General features: G+C 45.9%; 1 protein-coding gene across 19 annotated transcripts in view; it reads left to right on the top strand.

The window, feature by feature from the left end:
• Nucleotides 1–16080: 16080 nt before the first annotated feature.
• The window catches only part of LOC121077764 (core histone macro-H2A.1), a 46249-nt gene continuing 44641 nt past the window's right edge, over nucleotides 16081–17688 (top strand). For 7 of the 19 annotated variants that reach the window (XR_005824293.1, XR_005824292.1, XR_005824294.1 and 4 more), the window contains exon 1: nucleotides 16082–16197. The gene's annotated coding sequence lies outside the window, so the exon portion shown is untranslated. Of the gene's footprint in view, nucleotides 16198–17688 lie in introns of all 19 variants that reach the window. The other 12 variants (XM_040573251.1, XM_040573245.1, XM_040573240.1 and 9 more) reach the window with 6 other exon arrangements.

Raw genomic sequence — 17688 nt, 5'->3', positions numbered from 1 at the left:
TGGGATTTTCCAACCTCCTGGCTGTTTATTGCAATTAGGGTTGCCTCTGTAGTGATATCGTGTCTATTAAAAAATGTTTATCACTCTCCACTTTAAGCACATTTCAAAGCATGGCTGTTGCTCAGCAACAGAAGAAAGCTGGCTGCTGCTTCCTGAGCAGAAAATCGTGAGCGTAATCACCTCATGTCATCCCATTCACTGATAATTAGACAAATTATGTTGAAGGAAATGCCTCATATTAAGGTTGCAGCAGTGATTTTTGCTTCCACCTGCAGGATCGGATCTTGGCTCCTCTTCTGGGCGGCCAGAAAAGCTTCGTGTTTTATGAGAAGTGTTACTGCTAAGTCCTCTAACGCAGGAGAGCCCTGGAGCCGTCACCCAGACGAGGTCACATAAGAAAGGGAAGAATCACACTCAGACCTCTTGAAATCCATCCCAACGCCCCATCCCCACAAAGAGCCTACCCGAACTGTGTGCAGACATTTTCTCTGGGTCTCCACAACCCTCTCTGCTTCCCATGGCCTGGAGGCCTGCCCGGGTCCGAGGTCCTGTGTGTGCCCTCAACTCCGTGAGCCACCAGAAATAGTGGCTCCTCCTCAAGGCTTGCCCTCCCCGGAGCTCACCTCGGCTGGATTGATCCCTGTCTCTGGATGCAACGTGCTCCAGTAGCAGTTACACACCATCTCGGGTGGCACTGATGATCCCAAGGAGGCCTGGTCCTGTTGTGCAAAGGAGGACTCCTCCAGGGCCCCTTCCAGTGCCCACAAGAGGAAAGCATGGGCACCTAAACAGCTCAGAGACTTCATAAAATGAGCAATTAATTTTAATCCCCACTAGATGGTGCAGGAAGTCAATAAATGTCAATCGTCCTCTAACACTGGACTTGACTTTCAAGCACTTCCATGTTTCCCTGCAGTACCTCGTCAGATGTTTCTGTCAGGAAGGCCTGAGCAGAGCTCGAGCTTCATTCTGAACAGCACCTGCCTGCCTGCCATGCACCAGGGAGAGTTTTAAAGCACCTTTTGGGCATAGCTCTCTGGGTTTATACAGCACATAATTATTATGACAAATAATAAAAACAATGCTAATAATAATACCTATATAGAAATTACTTGTAAGACTTAACAGAAATTGAGTTCTGCTGACATTTAGGACTTCTCTATGAGATTTAATAGGAAATTGCATCCTTTTTCTATGATAAGATGGTTTAATGTATCAAAAGACAAGATCTGTTGTCTTATAATTACATTGTAAATGATTTGAAAGTACAGATTGTACAGCTTCTAGTACAAATGGTCTAATTCGTGGTTAAAGACCTCCAAGATTCTGGAATAATATAAAAATATATATAAAGGTAATGAAATCCTGATGTTTTTTATAATTATTTCTGTCCTGCAAGATTACAATAGCTTCAAAACCCTATTTCAGCTTTCTGAATCTCAGGCCATAAACCAGAGGAGTATTGCAGGATCAATATGCAAGCTATTTAGAAGACTGTTTGATGCACATATGACTTTCTGTAACACTGACACATGGCAGCATGTAGATCTAAAACCAACAACAAAACATGCACACGCTTGGGTAAGGATGAAAGAGAGAACGAACATGGCAGATGTTAGCTGGATCACATAATGCTTAGCTGGAAGGCACTCAGATACTCTCTGGTGATGAAGGTGGAATAACATCCTGTATAGATGAGAATGCAATTTACCCAAGGAGCTTGCAAGCAAATAAAAATATATATATATATAGTACCATACTCATGAAGCAAGCCCTCTCTCTTCAGTCCTAAATTTTGCCATGAGGCAGTGCTCCTAAATATCTAAATCTGTATGGGTCAGATGAGTTTCCAGCTCTCTGAACACAAATCAAATCCAAAGAGATAATGAGCCAAACAGGGACATTAATTATTTTTTATGTTGTCATTTATTTTGAGACATTTAATTAATGTCATAAAAATATATAATATACATTTTCAATAAAGAATTCAAAGTACCACAATCAAAGATCACATGACCTTAGTTTCATTATGAAAAGTACCTGGATTCAATAAAAAGAGGACATAGCTTTATCCTAGACATAAATTTGGTTCAGGCAGCAATATTGAGAGAGGTTAAATGCTAAAGAAAACTAATCTCTTAAGGCAATATGAATCATAGGAAAAGACGTTGTGGTAAAGCGATAATAAAAATCACAGCTGTAATTTTCTTCTCCCAGAACCGATGCCTACTAGCTAATGTACCACACTGCCGGTGCCTCCACACTGCAGCCATGGAACCATAAACCTGACCGACCAGGGGCTGAATCTGCAGGGTTTGTAGGTCACAGATGGGAAGTGAAGGTAGGGGTAGATGCCGTCTGCTCCGTATTAAGCCATGAGCATCTCCTTAACATGGCTGACTTGCAATCTTCAAAGTGCCACCGGGGTAAAATGCCACGAGCACATCATCTTCTGGTGTCAAATGGTGCAGAAGCGTAGTTTCAGTGGTGCTGTGCTGGTTTCCTCCGATCGACAACTTGGTGCCATATATTTCCAATTAACGTAGTTGCTTGCTTACATTTATGAGGCCAGTTTAGATTAAGCAAAGGCAGTTTAAAAGTTGTCCTTTGCTCCTCAGTGTTTATTGTCTTTGCTGTCAGCCTGAAAGTGAGACTACCCCAAACAAAGTCAGTTATCTTTATTGCCATTCGCACAACAGCTTTAGATTTTGATTTGCTCAAAATCTGGAGTCGAACAGCAGAGATCAGCCTCTTGGACAGCACATCTGGTCAGTCGTTTGGGTTCTGGAGCATCATCTACAGAGCAGTATAGGAAACCTTCCTGTTGTTCTGCTTTGTTTTTCAGTTGTTTCCTTTCTTTGTCTAAAAGCTCGGCATGTTTGGGGTTTAGGTTTTTTAATAGTCCCTTTGGGGGGTCAAATTTGATCTGAAGAAATATATCACAAAGTAACTCTTCCTGTAATGCTCTGATGCCATCACAGGCAGCTAGCTGCTGTGTAGGAGTGCTGAGCACAGCAGTAAAGGCTTGCCACAGAAAGGCCTTTAATAGTTTGAAGTTGGAGCAACACTGTCTGCTACGACTTGCTTTTTATACAGAGCATGATAAATGCCTCTAGGAAGGAATGAGCTAAAAAAAAATAAAATAAATAAAAAAAAAAAATTAAAAAAAATGGAAAAACAATGTCCTTGTTCTCCGGTTTTATTTTGGTTTCCTTTTGTCTTTCTGAGTCCAAATTGGAAAAATACAATAATGTGTGGCAAGCCTGTCAACGCCCAGTGAAAAAGGCTGTGTCTTGCAACCATTGCTTCCTGAAGGGTGGAGCTGCAACATGTTCTCACACATTTGCAAAGGAGATGACTCCCTCATTAGGAAAATGCAGGTAGGTTTCCCTCCTGGCATCGGAAAAAAAAAAAAAAAAAAAAAAAAAAAAAAAACTTGCTTTAAATGATCATTCTGAATGGCACCGTTGCTGAGAGGCTTAGGAAGAGAAGACTTAGATTAAGTCTGCTTCTTTAACAAATCAGTTTGACCCTGTATTTTCCTGATACCTACATGAAAATCTTGGCTGCACATGGATTGTCCTGCTATGAGCTGCCTAAAACCATAATGAGCATCTCTGGGATGCCAAATGCGCTAGCTCTGTCTCACATCGGAACCTCTTTGATGAAAACATGAGATGCAGAGGCTGGAACTGAGTTGGCTCTCAGGGGAAGGACGATACTTCCCAGGAATGAAAATCCCTCCTCCGTTGCTCACCAGCTGGATGCGGACAGCACCAGCTCATGTTCCTGACAATTTTCGTATGTGGGCATCAGATGGACTCTGAAGTGGGTGAAAGTTGAAACCTTCTGCAGCGAGGTCTCCCTGGATTTGGTGCTCGGGAAGAAAAAGAGAAAAATTGCTGAGAGGGACTGAACTCTTTTAGGCTCTTGAGCAAGCCAGGGACACTTCCACTAAAATATTGGACTTATTCATAATTTCTCTAACCCTCAGACTATTTATTGCCAAGCCCTGAGGAAGTGTTCCAGCATCTCTCCTTTCCCATTTCCCTGGGAACCCTGCAGCAACACTCAGGATTTATTCCTTTCTTGAAAGTCCAGACTAAGTCTTCGGTTTGATCCATCACCTCCCTCACCTCCCCGTACAGGAGCTGTCTTCACATTCTGACATATTCCCCGTGTGTTTCTCTGTTACTTTAAAACTATTTTTTATTTAATTACACTAAATCTGCTTTTATAAGTGCTAGTTTGTCTGATAACCAAAATACGGTCATTGGGGTTGTGCTTTTCCGTGCTTTAATAGGGAGCCAGCTCTCCTGCATGGCTTCTAGAGGAACAGATGTAGGGCAGGTAATGCTGCCTGGGGAATGGGAGCCCAGCAGCCAGGGAGAACACTGCACTCAGGCATGTTTTACACAACCCAGAGCCCTGACAAATAACAGTTTAAACAAAACATTAGCTACCTTATGAAATACACTGCGAGTACCGCCTAATGAGAAAATACCCATCTTCAAGATGTGTATCTGACAGAGGTCTTTATTAGATAAAATCAGCAAATTCTCTTCAAATGAATCCTCTTGCAGCCTCCATAGCTCGTATCTGCTCATTCCAGCTGTAACATTAAATCTGTTTGCTTCTCATGCTATAATCCCCTCTTATAAACAGTCACTGGCAATTCTTATACAACGCTAACTGATCACAACCTCCTTATTTTAACTTCAGTAGCTAATCCAGTCAGATAGCAAAAATGAGGAGGTTCCACTTGCCTTTTGCACAACTGCTCTCCATGGCCTGCTGAGTTATCTCCCCGATTTAAAGAAGGGCGCGGTGCAGATCAGAGCTGCGGTTGTATCACAGCAACTACAGCGCAGCCATCTGCGAGGGAGCAGCACGCATGCACGCAGCAGCCCCAGCAACAAACAGCTCTCTCTGCAGCAGGAGACGACAATTTCACGAGCATCCGTCGTGGAGAAAAAAATAAACTAAAAAAAGCAATAGCCCTGGGCGACAACCTACCATAGGTCTCTTGAAATCTTAAAGCTATGCACTACAGGATCAAGCATGGGAGCAGGGGGCTCTCAATAAAAAACCATGAATTTCCTAGAAAACAAAGGTGATGATCTCCTATAACCCTCTCCCATGGCGCTTCCTCATCCTACGTTTCTCCCTCCTCACACCCTCTGACTGGTAGAAATGGGAAAAGATGTGGCGGTAATAAAACATCCACTGTCTGCTTTGTCTTCAGGCTGAGGTGATGGCATGGATCTCTGCAGAAAACAAAAAGTTACTGCAGATGATGTAATTTTAAAACCATCTGTTGTAATTTACTGAATAATGAAGCGAAGCCTTGCTCTGCCCAGCCTGAGAGTGGTTTTCCTTTGCTCTGGCACACCCCTGCAATGCCACAAGCCTCTTCCAGACACCTCCGGGCACAAAGGCGCACGGGCGGATTGTGGTGTCCCAGCCCTCCCTGGTGGCTGCCCAAACACTCCTCATCCACGGAAACTGTGAAATGCCCACAGTTACTTCAGCCCAGCTCAGAAGCATTACAGCAGAGCCAGTTGTGCAATGCTCTCCGAGGAAGTTGTCTCCACCTCCCCAGGGAGGGCCGAGGTCACACGGAGTATGCAGCAAGCCCGAGTCAAACCGGAGTTCATTGAGCATTGATCGACTCAGGTTCAGATGCAATTCCAAAGGTAAAATCATGTGTCACCTCCCCAGCCCTCCTTTTTATCTTATATAGCAACTTGGAATCCTTTCCCTCTTCTCTCTGCTAATGCCTGCTCACTTCTTTTGATGTCTGAAATAAAACTCGGCGTGCTGGAAAGATTGCAGTTAGTGTGTGGGAACCCAACCATCGCGTTCCTGTTGGGCTCCCATCTGATTGCAGGTGCAAAGACCTCGTACTCCACACATCGGCTGCTAGATTTTGCTTAGAGTCTGAAGAAAATAACATGAGAAAAAGCTGAATTAGAGAAACAGCCTGATCTTGGCTAAACATCCTACTTCTGGTTTAGGGAGGTTTAGAGCTCGCCAGCAGCTGCAGCCTTCACCCTCCACACATTTTCTTTCCTTTCCATACGGGCAAGCATGGGGCTGTTGGGTCGGTAGGCACTGAAGTACACGGCATGCTGACATTGGGCATGAAGCACTGCACGGGGAGACAGGGAAGGCGTTGCGGTTCACCATACATTTTCTTTGCTTTTTGAAGCTTTCTTTAAGAAGCGTCTGTGGCACAAGGTGCCAACTGCGCATCGCCTCCTGGCGAGCTGTGCCGCATGACGGTGTCAAACCAAAATGCCAGACACGAGACCAGGACGGATCCCCCCAAGCAGCAAAGCCCATTTTTGTGGCAGAAAACAATCACACAGGCCTTCAGACCGTGGAGTTTCCTAAGGAGGAAAGCGAACCGCTGCAGGAGCAGAGCGGGGTGCGCTGTCGGGGGGGGGAACCAGCTCTGCGGCCACAGCTGCTTGCCTCTCCCTGCACATTTGCCAACTTTCATTTTCTGGCACTCAGGTTGGAGAAATTTTTGCTTTTTGCCAGGTGAAAGGCGTTGGCTGAGCTGAGCTTACTCAGTAGTAAATTCTTTCTAGAGCTCTGTTTAACGTAGCTTGGACCCAGCGCAGTTTGCCCATCTGCTCACTAGCTGCTGCGTCCCTTATGGGTGCTGAGACGTCAGCAGCATTTCAGCCCTCAGTTTTATGGCTCCCATTATTTCCTCCTCCTTTCTCAGGCATTCTGCTGAGCAGGTGCCTTGCTGATCGCAGTATATGAGCTTGGATGCAGACGCCAGGGCCTGAAAGACATTTCAATTCCTCCAAAACCCAGGCATTTTTCAGCAGTTTTTTGGCAGACCATGTCAATGTCTTTGAACACACTTTTTATTTTGCCTTGGATCTCTCCTCTGAGCCCTTTGTCACAGGTTTAGTGCCCCCAGCGCAGGAATGGATCTGGTTTGGATTAAAGCAGTAGCTTCTCTGTGGCCTCTGCAAGCTGAAATCTCAGCCTGTACATTTTTGTTCAGTGTTCTGCCTGTAATCCGCATAGTCTCAGCAGCAATAGGGCTGTGTCATCAGCTGCTTTTAATGGCTGCCAATTTCCTTTCTTCTTTCGCATAGCTCGGAGGAAGTCAGGCTAACCTGGCAGGCCCCGATCTGCTTGGCTTGTTGGCTTTCCCTTCCCTTTCTGCATGCTCCTGCCTGTTTTCGTGGCCAGCATTATTCTGGATTTTGGAGGCTGCATCTCTGTGAGGTTCTGCATCCCAGTCATGTCAGGAAATTGCAAAATTTCAGCAAAATTTCAGCCTTCAAATCACCACAGCACAGTACAATCTTTTTTTAATTTTTATTTCTTTTTTTCTTTTTTTTTTTCTTTTTTTTTTTTTGGCTGCAGCCTGTGACATAAGGACCTCTCTATGTGCCAGCAGTGCTTACATCTCCATTAGCCGGAGCACAGCCCGTGATCATTTTTCTTCGCAGCCTTGCACGCTTCCCGCCGTGACTTCTGGATAGCAGCAGAAACTGCCTCCAGAACAGACGAGCTTATCGGAGCAGCCTTCATAAATCAGGTCTTGCCTTTAACCTTAAGCCAGAGCTCTCAGCGTAAGATAAAGTGGTGCCAGACCACACAGTTCATCTCGAAGACGGAGGTATAAGCCTCGGAGCCTGGCTTCATTCCCGGGCAGATGCCAGCCCTAGACACATCCTGCTCACAGGGGTCGGCCAGCGCTGGCTTCTCATGCTTTGGCTGTTGTTCAGCGCTGGATTCAGAATACAGCTCAGTGACAGATGCAATAAACCCTTCTCTCATCTGCCTTCCATTGCTACCCAAGGAACAGTACGATTTTTGTCAGCTCTTGCTTGACCCTCTCATTTCTTTCAGTGCTTAATAATGCTTCTAGCAAAGTATTGCCATCAAATCCTATCTGATCTTTTTCCTCTTGAGAATGAAAGCAAAAAATAAAAATGCTTCCATGAGGAATTCAGGTCATCTGAGTGCTCCTTCTCCCTTCCAGTCAGTTCAGGTATGTATAAAATTGACAGCTGACTCTTTTATTAATTCACACATAACAACAATTATTTGGCGCTCCTCCACAGCTACTCCAAAGTCAATGTAAGTGCGTTCATCAGCTACCTGCACCACCTCTGATGTGATGTGGCCTACAAATGAGTGGCCTGGCAGCTGATGGAGGCTTTAAGGACCCAAAGCTCTTCCAGCAGCGTCTGTAAGAGGCATTTCCAGCAGCACGATTCCAGCTCAGCCTAAACCCGAGTCAGAAGTTCTGCTGTTTAAACGCAATTTAAACTCCACCTGCTGGCTGAGCTCCTCAACGGCATCATCTCGGCACAGTAAGGGTGCTCCAGCGTCCCCTTTCAGTGCTTAGGGGCTAAAGAAAAATATCACGGTAAATCCGACTGAGAAAAACACTAGGCAGGACTTTCTAAAGTGACTGATGATTTTCGTAGCTCTGTTTAATAGACAGATATCTAAAAGATCTGATTTGCAAAATCACTAATCACTTTTGAAAATGTTGGGCAGAACAACGCAGGAATAATGAGATGCAAATGAGTCTAAGGAGAAACAAGAAAAAAGTCCTCTCAGTTTAAAAAATAAATAAATGTATTTTATGAAGAAGGCTTGGGATAGTGGTTTGAGTAACCAGATGTTGCTTCATTTGCCAAATCCAGTTTCCAGAGATATCTTTCAAATAATTATATAACAGTGGACTTAATTGTGTATACAGATGCAGAACTCAAAGTATATCATGATAACGGGCAACGAGATGGGTGCAGAAAGTGGACATTCACTGAGGATTCCTGCATGCCTATCTTTTAACAAAGCCATGCATTGAAAGAAAATTAGGATTTTGCTTTCTTTTCTTTATTTTAGTACCAAAAAAAAAAAGCAACTTCAGTGGAAAAAAACAATATAGAGAGCTGTTTAAGGATATGAGGTGCATTCAAGAGAAGTGCTGTGCCCTACTAAATGTTTCCATCTGTGATAAGGGTAATTTAGCATAAAACTGCACATCCCTTATTTTCTAAAAGCTGGCCAGACCTTAGAAAAATGTTATGATATTAATGAGACAGAAACCTCTGAGAATTCAATGCATAGCATGTAGGGAAATAAAAAATTAATTTAGGAGGCATATTCCCAAGCGGTGGGGGTTGTCCACAACAACCAGCACACTCAGCAAGTCACCAAATACTATTTCCTTTTCAAAATAGTACATAGATTTAGATTTTCATTTTGTTACATATTCATATTTCATATTCATTTATTATCCAATAAACAGTTTATGTGACTGTATTTCTAGTCTATGAATTGTTCGGGAAGTATTCACCACAAGTATCACCTGGAGAATGCTTTGATTTCCATGGTTTGAGTTGTGGGACAGGTCAACCGACACGTGAGCCTAATTCTGCTTGCCTGGTTGATCCACAAGCCCCGCAATGACCCTCTAGGCAACTCCAAACAAATATCCTGACATTTTCCTCAGTGATATTCACCCCAATGCTTTCCATAAGCCACTTTTTCATGAACAAAAATGTCATCAGATGAATTAGCAAGGAGCAAGTAGAAGGGAATACCATATCCCAAAATAAGTTGTAGGGCTTTATATAAATACGGTAACCAGGAATATTTTTCTGTCAAAAAAAAAAAAAAAAAAAAAAGGAAAAGAAAAAAAATGATCTTCTGTTTATACATTAAAGACACTTGTTTATTCTTACTGTGCCTAATGACATAGCGTGGAAATGACAAAATAAAAGTCTGTCTCGCATCTCTAGGCTTGTGCTTGGTTTCTGGGCATTGATGTTTTCCTGCCTTTGTAATGGGTAAAATAACAAGTTCCTTCTTCCAAAGGGCTATGTAGAAGGATGGACCTGTTTGCTTGTTGGTACATAGTTGGATGCTGGTTACCCCATCAAAAGCAGTACGTATGAGCACAATCATACCACAAAGCCCATGAGAAATAATAATAATAATAATAAAAATAAATAATAATAATAGTAATACAAATAATTATAATAATAAATCCAGCAATAATCACTGGGTTTCTCATAAACATGTATAAGCTCTTTAAAAGCACAAGTTCTGAACAGTTGTCAGGAAACCAGGCCTCCAGTCAGGCCCAGTTGGTCACGGTCCATGCCCGGGGCAGCTGCTGGCCCGCCTGGCCCCGCAGTGCAGTGCAGGTGACTCCCGCAGAGGGAGATGTTGCTTTGTTCCTTCCTGCTGTTTTCCAGCCATGCTATGGGAAAACCTTCACGTGTTCCAGTCATTGCACTGACTCTTCGCAGCATGCAGATTTTTAAGATGAGCAGAGCATACACTAGAACTTGTTGCCGATGTGTATTCCTGAATTAAATGTGTGTGTTGTCCTCACACACAGCTTTTCTTCCGATTTCTGCTCCACCAACAGCTGGAGGTGGACTGTTACAAAACGACACGGCAGATCTTGCTGAGCCAGCGTTACCACATTTACGGTTCGTGCCTGTTTCCTCAGCCATGCCTGTTTCCTTAGCCCACCCCAGCTACGTCTCCCAGCCTGGAGGCAGCAAGTGGCCTGCAGCAGCACCCCCCAGCGCTGTAGGTCCTTCCCCAAAGCCCCCTGTGACCGCACCGCATGGCTCTGCTTGGACACAAACATGCAGGAACAATTCCACACAAGCATCCAGCACCATCATTTCTTGCTTTGTTTTCTGTCTGCACGGAGAACCCGCTTCAAAATAAATAGGAGGTGCAATGGTCTCTGATTTGAACGGATTTACGAAGGGCATTTTAAACTGAGGATGTTAGCCCCTAGCAATCTTCTGTTTGCTGTGACAGTGATCTTCATATCTGTGTATTTTGTTGAATTTAAAGAGTAGGGTTTGTCTCATGAGATGAATATGGAAGCCCCTGATTTCAGAGCTGCCTGGTACTATGGCAGACGCCAAATCTCTTGACTCCTTCATGAACTATATTCTATATAATATCCGTTGTCCAGCACAGGAGCTTTTTTAATTAATACTCCTCAGAGAGGTGATCTGATTTTTCTCTTGGAGGCAAAGAAATGGGTCCATTTTAAAAATAACCTGTTATTTGAAGTGATGCATCAGTGAGCTCTCATGCAGAAGAGCAGTTAGTAAAGTATGCCATAGCAACAGCCACATCTTAATAGACGATCATCTCCTGGACATCTCCCCCTGCATTTCTGCAATTACCAACTCTGTCTCCTACCATCTGCAATTACATAAAATCCCTCTGGCAACTATAGCTATTGCTTACACGGAAAATTAATGTTGGGGAAGCTATGGGATTTAATAACTAAAAATAAGAGATGTGAGTTATTACTGCCTGACTATCCACCAAGCTTTCCACCAGCTACCAGGAACCACTGAGCAGACCATCATGGGACGTAATTTTGAATCCTCTGGCTTAATGATATAAATCATAGCTCTTAGATTTAATACTTCATTTGCACAATAACACAGAACTTTCCCCAGCCACTTGACATTCAAAATGCAGTCATGCAAGAGGCTGCTTTGAATAGCAGAAGAAAATGAACTGCGTTGCTTAATGCACAACCTGAACCAGGTTACGCTCCGAGCAGAAGGCTGACACTACACATAAGAGGCAGACAAGTGTGCCCGCTCTCTGTGTGCTCCAGCGCGCTTCAGTCTTATTTTAGAGCACGCTTCTTCTGTACTGCTGGGAGACAAGCATTCATGCTTCCTGATGTCACTGCGTCATACTGCAGTTTTGCTAACAACTTGATAACTCAAAACAGCATTTTGCTTTTATTTTGATGAAGGATGTTTTGAAATGCATTAGGTCGCTTTTATTTTGAAGAAGCAGGTTTTGAAATGCATTATATTGGAGGTTAATGTTTTCCCAACTCTTCAGATTAATTATGACTTTACAGATTTTTGGCATGTCTTTGAATCACAGCATCCATTAGCTGTATAAATGACTTCACAATCTGGGTTAAAAAGTGCAAGTATCATCATGGTTTTCATCTTCCAGATTTAAAACGGAAAAAGGTTGCCTTCCTTTTTAAAAAGTGGCATTTAAAAATTTTTCAAAGCAATTAAAGATTTTTGTGTGTGTGTATGATAGGGGACATTGATAAAAAGTTGCATAGATGATACTTTTCTAGAAGAAAACAATTACAGCAACAGCATAGATATTCAAAAATTACAAATTTCATTTTTGGAAAAACACAAAAGGTTGTCTGCCACCAAAAAAAAAAAAAAAAAAATGGATTTTGAACAAAAGAAGTCAATTATCTGTACTAACTCCTCTCTGTTTACCAGCCTGGAAAATGAATCCCAGACACCCACTTCTGCTCTGAAAGTATTAATCTAACCATAACATATTAGCACCAGTTGGCGCTTCTGCTACAGAATAACATGTCTGGCAATAATATAGAGTTGACAGTGCCTTGAGAACATTGAGGCAGGAAAAAATAATTGTTTTCTACATTCAGCAGAGGAGTACACTCACAATTGTTGGGACCTGAATGTCAAAGCAAGGAGTGGCTATCTGAAAATGGGATCCATTCCGTTCACCTATGGTAGAGGATGGCTGGGTGTAAAACAGCAGCTCGCTTTGACAAAGGCATCTGTTGGTTTTTGAAGGATGCTGGAGACCAAACTGCAGTTCTCTGTCTATATAATGAAGGTAAAAAGGGATTGTTATGATCACTGGCTCTGACCCTGCACAAAACAGGTATCAAAATTCATGTTATGGTTCCAGCAATAGTTCCAGGCATTTGTGGTCAATCTCTCTTGCATAAGTTCCTGATCTTGATGGGTTAATTTTGAATAATTGGGAATCCGCATATCTTTATCGTGGCAGGAAACCAGAGCAAAGGGAAAGAAAAGATCTGCCCCACACATCTGACTTCCGTAGTGCAGAATTTCTCATAACAGTAACAACCATGGTGGGTTATAACAACCTGTATCGAGGCCAGTGTCAGCCCTCTGGAAATCACAGTTAATGCTCTCTGCGCTCAGTGGGGATGGATACTGGCTCTGTGCGTTGCATTAAAGCGTGATGAGCATTGACTGGATTTGGTAGGAGGTCACTGTGCCCGTCTGACGCAGAATGCAAGGATGTCAACAGCATTACACAAATTACGGGTATATATAGGTGATTGTGACCTGACTTTAAGGAGTCAACCGAAGCACAGATTAGTGGTATAGTCTGCAGAAAGAAAGAGAGCAGACTAAGCAGCTGAAGGAGGTTCAGGTAGCCCCTCCAGAGAAGTAGGTCACTCCTGAGGAATTTGAACTTTCTCTTGACCATGTGAATGTAGAAGGAAACCAGCAGGGATCTGCTGGCTTTGCACACTAAATCCAGAGAAGATATTTCAGCAAACTGAAGTAACCTAGGCCATGTATTCTAAATATCCAATCTAATAAACACACAAAAGCACCACTGACAAATGAGGTGACACATTCAGAATTAAGACAGCTATCCCAAAGTGAAAATGCTTACCTAAGTTTAAGGGGATTACATCAGCTGCAACCCTCCCTGCACTGCTCCTTCCCCTCCCAAGCAGTATTTCCTTCTCTGTCACCTATGCTGCATAAACAAGTTAGGTGTTTAGATTCTCAATCACTTAAAACTATCTTCTGCAAATAGTCCCTTGAGGTTGCTCAAATTGATTATAGAGTCAGGATGTCAAAATGAAAAAAAAAAACACACAAAAGTGTAAGAACACAAACTGTTTGTATTAATCATAAAGGCAGCAGAGCTCTCGGAAAGGTGCTTTTTATCATCCTATATCTAAATAAATACATCACTAATCTGGCAAAGGGAATAAAACCTAAGCCAAAGTTTGGTTTAGTGAGGTAGTTTATGTAGGGTAGTTTTACAGAGTTTTGTAAGCAATGCTCCCCTTTATACAATCATTTGTGCCACTCTGTCCTTTCAAAGCCAGCCAAAATGAGCCCTCTTTGCAGACCCAGCAGACATTCAGGATGATAAATCTGTGCTTTGGTGGGAGGTGAGGCAGTCAGTGTTAACATTACAATGATCAACATCAGTCTCTGCGCCAGCATCCTATTCCATGGACAAATTGTTCAGGCTCTCTGCAAACTCAGGCAGAGCTCAGGCGAACTTCAGAAATTCTCTCCAGTTGTATTTGGAAAGCTTTCTTCAAAGGCACAAGATCGAGATTCCTCTTAAAAACAGAAAACATGAACAAAGACAGTAGAAGGGTATAGACAGCAACCTATGCTGGTTTGCAGATAACTATCTTCACCTGGTCGCTGTGTATCAGTCCCATTAGACAAACAATATCGCAGGTTCTTTAAATTCATATAGACCTTCCCAGCTTTTCATGTCAACAGAGATGTTTGGGTTGGATTGTTTGTTTTTAAATAACGTTTGTGTGGGTGACAGCAAAACGGGGTGGGGAGAGCCAAGCACTGCAGAAGCAGTTCTGCTCCACGCACTGCAACAGCCCATGGAAGGGCTCCTTTGTGGGCAAGGGAAGAAAAGAGGAGCGGTGCTTACTGCGGTGTGAACGCGGAGGAGGAGGTGGGAGGGAGATGGCGTGTGTGGATGGGAACCTGGAAAGCAGAGCATGTCCTCAGCTGTGTAAGATGAGCCACGGCAGATGGCCTAATAAGTACTGTATCCATATCCTTAGGTTAAGGGCAGTCAGGGACTATGCGGTGCTTTACTTAGCGGGGAGTCTTTGTTAGGCAAAACTGCGTGTGTGAATAGCGTTGGGTTTGCAATTAGTGCTCAGGGAGCACAGCCAGACCGCGGTTGCATTTGACTGTGTGCTGCACTGCGATGAAATGAGGGATGTCTTGGGAGAGCAGGAGTTTAGCCGCACTAAAAACCAGACCGATCCTGGCCATTTTTATGGATGAGAACAGCAAAATTATAATTACTGAGCTTGGTTAGCGGAATTGCATGGTATTGCTATCGGGGGCCACATTCACTGCACGCAGCCCTGCCTGTACTGTACCTTCTCTCCATCTATTTCAGAAACTTTTTTGGGTGATGTATCTCAGGCCAGGGGCGATATTAACCCTCATTTCTTTTATATAATCCTCCCCCAGTTCCCTAGTTTTCATTCTTCCTTTATACCACTCCCTTCCTTTCTGCTTTCTTTACCATATGACAAAGCTTCTGTGAATATGTGCTGATGCTGAGCAGAATAAGGAGAGCTGGAGCATGGGGTGGTGAAGAGAAACTCCTTGCCTCTACCTGCTGTGCCTCAGCTGTTCTCACCCCTTGCCCCTAAGGGTTAATGGCAACGATGCTGTGCCACTGCCGCTGTCACCTATCACAGCTCCAGCAACACCAAGGGACACTGGGGAAGAGGCCACAGGCCTTATCTTGCACTGAGCAGTGAAGAAAGGGAGCAGCAGAAGGGCCTGGGAGCAGCTGGGGGACAGCAGGAGCAGGGAACGTGCTGAGGGGACACCAGCCACTGCCCCGTGACCCTCAGTCGGTGCGGGCAGGGGCCGCGGACGGCAGGGAGCTGGCTCTCCCGATGCGGCAAGGTGCGCTCAAGGACATCTGTGCCACCACAGCAGGAATTCCTCCAAAAGCTCCATCTGGGGCCTTCGCAAAATGGCAGCCAGCCACTTTTGTACAGTAGAAGAAAGCATTTCTCCCAACGACTCAGTGCCTCCTCTCTCCCCGAACAAGGAACTTCACTCAGGGAAGGATGCGGCACTGAGCCTCCCCACCCATCTCCTCCCCTGCCTTCCCTCCTTTAGGAGCGGGCACATTTTGTACACAATGGCCGAGGCCTTATGTCCACACAGGGGCCGGGCGACGGGGAACGGAAGGGAACTGAGGAGAATTGAGGGGAACTGAGGGGAACCGGGGAGAGCCGCCTCCACAGCCCGGCGGGCACCGCTCAGGCAAGGGTGGGCGGCGGAGGGGACGGAGGTGGCAGCGCTGAGGGCACCGTGGACGGTGAGGAGACGGTGAGGAGACCGTGAGGGGACCATGAGGGGACCACGAGGGGACCGGGGGGGAACTGAGGGGACCGGGAGCGTCCCCGTGAGGGGCGGAGGAGGCGGGGAGGGGCTGAGGGAAGGGGCTGAGGGGAGGGGAGGGACGCGGCGCGGGGCACTGTGGGAGCCCGCCCAGCCGTTCCCGTTGGCCCCGCGGGCGCAGCGCAGGCAGCGGGAGCGGGGCGGCCGCCGGCAGACATCTTGCGGCCGGGACCGCGCCGTAAGTCGCCGCCGTGGGGCTGTGGCCGCGTGTGGGGACGGGGGAGCCGCGCCCGCCCTTACCGGCGGGCCGGGGCCGCTGCCGGCGCCGCTGAGGGGCCGCTGGAGGCGGTGGTGCTGGGGAGGGGTCCCGGGGGCAGCCCCCTCGCTAAGCGGGAGGTGTGTGTGGGGGGGTGTTGGGTTTTGGGGTGAATTTGGGTGTGGTTTTTTTTGTTTGTCTCGCCTGGGTTGTGGAGGCCTGTCTCTGCTCAGGCCGGGGGAGCCGGCGTGGTGGTGGCAATGAGGTTTGGGGGGTCGGCGGGCGGGCTGCGGGGTGGGGGCTGCGCCCGCCGGGACCCGGCCTCGCCTCAGCCCGCCCGGCCCGGCCCGGCCCTAGCCCGGCGCCGGCGACCCGCAGCGCCCGCCGCCAGCTGCAGGCGACGAGCAGCAGGAGGTGTCCTCAGCCCGCTCCGCCTCGGGTGGAGAACCCGTGGCGTAAAAGTTACCTGCCCAACGCGAGCGGCTTCGGTAAAAAAAAAAAACCGAGCCGAATGGCGTTCGTAGACCCGTCACAGGCATCCAGGAGGGGTGAAAATCAGCGTTCGGCTGGAAATGGGGCCCCTTGTGATTTCCGAGCTGTCACCTCCCGTGTAGCCTGCAATATGTCTGCCTGCAGGAGCCCGGCAGCCGCACGGGCTGTCCCTGGTAGGGGCTGTGAGGAAAGGTGGATGCGGGGGCTTAGGGCACGGGGCATCTTACAGAGCACCCAGACCTAGGCAGGGGACCGACGTGTTTGCGCACGTAGCAGGCGGCGAGGGGAACGACTGCTTCCGTAACTCGCATCTCCTGTAATCCTTTGGTTTCCATCTAATCTCTCAAAGTAAGTTGCAGAAGGCCGGGGCGCTCGCATCTGAAGCGGGCGTTTGGAGCCAGCGTGTTTGGAAGCCCAGTGGTGTAAGCCAGGTTGCTTCGTTTGTGCTGATGGAAAGAAAACGGCTGTTGCGATGGGTTTGGATGAGGCTTGTTATTTCTCTCTCGACCGTGGAAGTGGAGGACCGTTTTTTCCCCAGGACTGTGTGAGGCTGTCACTTAGCAACAGGTCTGTGGGGAACTTTGCAGATCCGCTGTCTCCCTCGTTCCTGAGAGTCGGTCGAAGTAAATGAGCTAAGCAGCAAGTGAGCAGCTACTGGAAACCGAACCTGGGTTCTTGGGCACAGCACTGAGTTAAAAGGTTCAGGCATGAGCAAGACAATTACAGTTGCTTCGACGAACACATTTTAGCAATTGAACATGATATATTTTGTATCAAGCAGTCCCTAGCCAACTCCTGAGTGTATTTCTAAAAGTGGTCTGAAAGAAAGGAGTTACATTGCTTTTTTTCCCAGGTTATTTTGCTGCGTTGCTACATTGTGGTGGCAGCTGTGTTTTCTGGGTAGTGGTTGCAGGTTACTTTGCTGTATTATATATTATAACCTTGCACACTGAAATGTTTTAGGCCCCTTGGGTTCCTAAA

This window comes from Cygnus olor, chromosome 14 (genome assembly GCF_009769625.2).
Source record: "Cygnus olor isolate bCygOlo1 chromosome 14, bCygOlo1.pri.v2, whole genome shotgun sequence".
NCBI lineage: Eukaryota > Metazoa > Chordata > Aves > Anseriformes > Anatidae > Cygnus > Cygnus olor.
Note: the sequence above shows the minus strand (reverse complement) of the source record. Positions and strands in the feature narration are given on the sequence as shown.